The 5357-nt window shown below is 39.2% G+C and overlaps 1 long non-coding RNA gene across 1 annotated transcript; it reads left to right on the forward strand.

Annotated features, from left to right (window-relative positions):
• Positions 1-2979: 2979 nt before the first annotated feature.
• On the forward strand, positions 2980-4021 carry LOC112138495. The gene is made up of 3 exons (XR_002917793.2): positions 2980-3030; positions 3114-3236; positions 3904-4021. It is a non-coding gene; the product is annotated as an uncharacterized LOC112138495 (long non-coding RNA).
• The last annotated feature ends 1336 nt before the right edge of the window (positions 4022-5357 follow it).

Consider the following 5357-nt stretch of genomic DNA (forward strand, 5'->3'; position numbering starts at 1 on the left):
TTAATGCCACTTTTAAATAATTATTGACACATTTATTTATATATTTCAATTTGGCTCTTTTAACCTACAAGGGACAATGAAATAAATATGTCATAAAATGTTTAAATGTTCCATTTTAACATTTTATTGCCACATTTATTTCAACATTTATTTATTGATTTCAACATTTATTTATTTATTGCCACTTTTAAATATTTAATGACACATTTATTTATTTATTTAATGGTGTATATATTTATTTCATTTTGGCTCTTTCCAGACTCCATACCAAGAAGAGGAATGTTTCAATGTTGAAGAACTCAACCAAGCAGCATCAGGAACTGCAGCAGAGTGGAATCTTTTTAGATCCCCCCCCCCCCTTTAGTAAAGAGCAGAAAATTGATCTTATCTGTTGTAACTGACTCCATCCTGAAGCTTCAGAAAGCTGTCCAGCAGGGGGCAGCACTCCTTCATTCCTGGAGCAGATCCTCCCAGCTGAAGGAAACCTTTATTTTATATAAAGAATCTGCAGATGTTCAAACACTGTTATGAGGAACATTGACACATCTGTAGACAATATTGTTGAACAAAGATCTGATTCTGATCCAGATTTAAGCTCAGTTTGTGGTTTCAGAACACTTAAACTCACTCTTTCTACGTCACCAAACACTTTGTTTTTGTCTTTTATCTGTATATTCTTCACATATTTTCAAATTCACTGTTTCATTTCTCTGTTCACATAATTCACATTGAAGCAGAAAAACAGAAGTCTGTGGTTCCTGAGGTTCTGGGTTTCTGGTAACAGTTGCTGCCATGTTGTGTTGTTGTGGGTCTTTAACAGTCAGACAGAACATTTTCAAACACACACTCATTTCTATGATTTGAACAACCAGATGTGTGACATGGTGAGAGTTCAGCTGCAGTCTTTGTTGTTGACTTTACCTGTGATTTTACTCACATTCTTCTGTTATTTTACTCTCTTCTGTTTTTCATCTACAAAGTCCTGACATGTCCCAAGTTGAATAATAACACACCAATGTCATTTCCTGTAAAGCATAGAGTCTCATTATGGTGTCGGATTAGAGGAGGAGGCTAAAACAAACAAACATAGAGGGGGCGGAGCTCTGTTCAGGTGTTTCTGAATCAGGAAATGAGGAAGTTGAAATGAGGAAGCAGATCTGGACTTTCATCCCTTGATAATAAATTAAACCAAGTCTTTTTCCTGAAATCGTCCTCAAACCTAAAAGAGGCGGAGCTTGAAGAACCGTCTTTGCTGGTCTTCCAGGTTTCAGAGAACTGTAGTTACATAAGTTACTTTCGTTTTCTCCATGACGGAGCAGGAGGAGACCTCGTCTCCAACTTTCTTCTTCTTCCTTTACGGTGAGTCTTTGTTTTCTGTCGTCTTCTCCTTCATGATGAAGGCAGTGATGTTTCTATGTGATCTCATCTGTGAGGAAGAGGAGCGACAGAGGAAAAACTCAGACTGAACTCGTTCTTCTGTTCAAAAATAAAAGTTCTTCCAAAAACCATCAGCTAAAGGTCGTTGGAGCTCACCGGTATAGAGGAATTAGAACAAGAAGTTAGTAGGGGGTGTTTTTATGTCTGTGTGTGTATGAGTGGGGGGATGTCAATAAGGAGAGGAAGAGTGGTGTTAAATAGTAGGTGTGTTTGAGATCCCCAGCGCCACGCCTGCATCGTCGGCGAGACTAAGCTGCTGCTGGAGGGGGCGGGGAAAGGCGCCTGAGATGAGGGCGAACGAAGAGACTGTACGAGATCAAGGAGTTGGGGGTTGTCCTTAACATTCGTCTGAAAGTTGATAAGCCACTCCTCCTAGTATGATTTGTGCTGTTGTGTCTTTTATATTATTTTTTAACATATTTTAGAGTAAAACTGTTCATAAAATAGCCGCGGGATTCATTGCATGTGCACTGTCCCAAATAAATAAATAAAATAAAATTAAAGTTAAGTTTTAGAGACAACAATAACAAATATAACCACAGCTTATTTGAAATCTTGTTTATTTTTCATCAGTGATTCACTACCTTCCAGAAAAAGTAAAAAAAAAAATACACCGATGTCCTTCATTTAGCGCCAGTTATTTCACACCGAACTACAAGAACTGTGTGGACACAGTTTCCCACAATGCATTGTTTTGTAGTCCTCAAGGCGGCCTGCAGCCAGCGCAGTACCTATTTTCTGGCTGCGCTGGCTTAGGAAGGCGCCTTGAACCCGCCCTTTTCTCGCGATACTTCGAGACGGCGCACATTTGACGTCAGTGAAAGAAACTAACCAACATGCACCGCAATCCAGGCGATCTGCGCAGCGCCGGGGGATCTCAAACACGCCTAGTGTTAAATCGAGGAAGTGTAGCGCTGAACACTCATAGACTGATTCTCTGTGACATCACATTGATCATGTTACTCTCTTTGGAGGTTCTTCTAAGTGCTGCTCTCAGCAGCTTTAACAAAGATACAGAACTCTCTTCAATCAATCACTGAATAAGAGTCCAGAACTGCTGATTTCTACATCTCAGTCAGAGGAAGAATTCATGTATTTATTTCTTTTCTCCTCATTCTTTGATTTGTGTCTGTTGTTCTTGATCTGCTTCATGTTTCCTGAATTCTAGAAACAGGAAGTTTGTTTGTTTGTCAAAGTGAGTGAATGAGTGAAATGTTGCTCCATCATGGAGTGTTTGCTGCTGCAGCTCCATGTCTCCATCTGGTGGAGGGAGAGCAGAAGTGCAGCAGCTGATGTTCAGCAGCTTCCTCTGTCCCACACTGCTGTCTGACTGCATTCACCTGAACCTGAGAGGAAACACAAGAGAAGAGCCCATCAGTGGAGGAGCAGCTGATCTGTTAGTGAAGGAGGATCAGAGCTGATGATGATGAGGGTTTCCTCTGCAGATGAAGGCTGGAAGAAGGTGTGTGTGAGCTGATCCAGTGGATCCAGTCAATCCAGCAGCATGGATCAGTGTGAGGACACACAGGAGGGAGCCCCTCCCTCTAAAAGCACTCTGTGTGGGGAAGATGAGAGCCAGAGCAAAGCTCAGAGGTGAGATGAACATCTCTAACTGTCCAGGACTCTTCTCCATGTCAGAGCTCAGCACTCACACCAGCAACCACCATTCTTCACAGGAACCAACCTGGACCTGGATCTGGATCTGGACCTGGATCTGGATCCAGCTGTGTGTCCTTCAGGAGTGACGACTCAAAGGGTTTACCTCCTAACTTCAAATCCACCAGTTCAGGAGTGGAACAGTAAGACCCGATCCGAATACTCCCCTTCTCCCTCTCCCTTAGCCCTTCCCCTTCGTATATCCCTCCGTGCTTGCTCCAAACGGAGGGTGATGAAAACATAGTGTCTAATATTTCGAACGTGACTTCCGTTCAATGACGTTATCAACATCGACAGTCCGCTAGCATTAGCGCGGTGCTTCCAGCAGTTTAATATCCATAACAACAGCGTTTTTATAACTTTAAAAAGGTTGTGCTACTACATAGTCATTACTTACATTTAAATGTAAACTTCTGTGGTTCAGAGCGCACCAAAGGGAAGAAAAGCGCTTCTTCACGCAACGCGGTTTACTCTCGCGATAGCGGACTTTGGACCCCTCTGTTCAGAGTGTGAAACTTAAAAAATAATAATTCCGGACACGACTTCGACTTCAACTGCCACTTCAAATTTAAGGGGGAGGGCTAAGGGAGAGGGAGAAGGGGAGTATTCGGAACGGGCCTAAGTGTTTGTCAAAAACATGTTATGAATTTAACTGAAATAAGGTTATGCAGTGTCACACAGTTATCAGAACAATTTTAACAGATCAGTCTGTTTATGATCTGAGTTCAATAGTTCAAACATGGAAGATAATCTGATGAACCTGCATAACAAAAAAAGTAGTTTTAAATAAAACAAACCTCTTTCCATCAGGTTCCAACAGAGATCTGGATCTGGATCTGGATCCAGCTGTGTGTCCAAAAGGAGTGATGACTCAAAGGGTCTTCCTCCAAACTTCAAGTCCATCAGTCCAGCAGTGGAACAGTAAGTGTTTGTCAGAGTTAAAGGAGTCTGGATAATAGTTCAGATGATCAGTAGTTTTCAGATGAATGACTTGAGTTCTGGTTCAGTTCTTGATCTCTCTGATCAGACTCTCTTGGACCATCATGTGTGATCAGATCTTTTCAGTTGATCTTCTGAGAGTCTCTGAGTCAGAGATGTTGGAGAAACTTTAAACAGAAATGAATCTTTCTACATTTTCTGATCTGGACAAATGTTTGGATCAGAAAAGAAACTGTTTCGCCAAATATGTTAAGTTAGTTTTTTATAATGTTAATGCCGACTGACAATCATCCACTACATCTCTGAGTCCTCTGTTTAGGTCCACAAAAACCAGAGCTAATATTTAATAAAAATTAAGCAATAACGTGATTGGCCTCCAATGATGTCATTATAATGTGTCCTCAATAGAATGAGGAATTCAAGTAACCTTTGATTCTTTGTGCTCAATTACCAACTGAGAAACTATCTAAGCAATCTAACAATATATCTCTGATGTTCTTCATAAATGTGTTAAAACTTTATGAATTCATTCAGGTCAGCTGACCCTCCAGAGGTCATTATTATTACAGCAACATCTGTTTGTTTTAAATATCTTCAATAAACTGGTGAAATTAAGAATCAACAATTCATTAACAGCCTTTAACTATGTAATTGAAACATCTGGATTCATATTGTAAAAGTTACATTTCACTTTGTTAACCAGAGTTTTCTCACCGTTTATTTTTTTTCAAGTATTTGATCCATTGAACAAGATTCTGTATCTTGAGTTTTTTGTAAGAATAAAATGTCCAGTTTGTTTTGTAGTTTATTTAATTCAATAATTTCATCTGTTGATAGTTTTTCAACTTTTACTATTGGTAGTTAATTATTTGTGCAGACACAAAGATCATCCAAAAGCGTGTTGTTGGATTTTCATGTTCAACTTCAATTAGATCCTAAATTGGGAACAATAAACAGTAACACTGGTTGATGTGTTTCTCTCTCGAATTATTGATTTTTTTTTTATCTGATGAATACTGAGAGATCAAATGTTACAAGAAATAACTTTGAGAATTTGGACAGTCTGAGAATAAATGTAAATTTGTATATTTAGTATGAAGTAAACCTAAAGAATAGATTTAATAGAATAGATTTAAAATGAAACCACAAAGTTGCTGTAAAAAAGTTTGCATTTTCGTAAGCTTGGTCTTTTTATAGTAAAGTCAATAGGAACTAACTTTTTTTGTGTACCATTCCGACTGTGACTTTGTGAACTGATCTGACTCAAGTTAGTTTTATTTGAATCCTCCCAGCACAGACAGAATGGATCTGATGGTTCTGATTCT

Source organism: Oryzias melastigma, unplaced genomic scaffold, assembly GCF_002922805.2.
Source record: "Oryzias melastigma strain HK-1 unplaced genomic scaffold, ASM292280v2 sc00326, whole genome shotgun sequence".
Lineage (NCBI taxonomy): Eukaryota > Metazoa > Chordata > Actinopteri > Beloniformes > Adrianichthyidae > Oryzias > Oryzias melastigma.